The 245-nt window shown below is 61.2% G+C and overlaps 2 non-coding genes across 2 annotated transcripts; both read right to left on the bottom strand.

Moving 5' to 3' along the window:
• Nucleotides 1-14: 14 nt before the first annotated feature.
• On the bottom strand, nt 15-87 carry TRNAR-CCU. The gene has a single exon. It is a non-coding gene; the product is annotated as a tRNA-Arg (tRNA).
• A 67-nt stretch (nt 88-154) lies between these two features.
• Nucleotides 155-227, bottom strand: TRNAT-CGU. Its single transcript has one exon. It is a non-coding gene; the product is annotated as a tRNA-Thr (tRNA).
• Between the last annotated feature and the right edge of the window lie 18 nt (nt 228-245).

The raw sequence follows: 245 nt of genomic DNA on the forward strand, positions 1-245 counted from the left end.
CTCCGGCCGCTGAATACCCCTGGAGGGACTCGAACCCTCAATCCCCGGTTTAGGAGACCGATGCCTTATCCATTAGGCCACAGGGGCTGGGTGGGCAGAGAGGGGCGTGGGGCGGTCGAATAAGAAGCCCGAGAAGAGTCGCACGAAACAAAAGTGCCTCCAGGGAGATTCGAACTCCCGACCCCCGGTTTACGAGACCGGTGCTCTAGCCACTGAGCCATGAAGGCCACCCTCTGTGACGACCG

This window comes from Camelina sativa, unplaced genomic scaffold (assembly GCF_000633955.1).
Source record: "Camelina sativa cultivar DH55 unplaced genomic scaffold, Cs unpScaffold00885, whole genome shotgun sequence".
Lineage (NCBI taxonomy): Eukaryota > Viridiplantae > Streptophyta > Magnoliopsida > Brassicales > Brassicaceae > Camelina > Camelina sativa.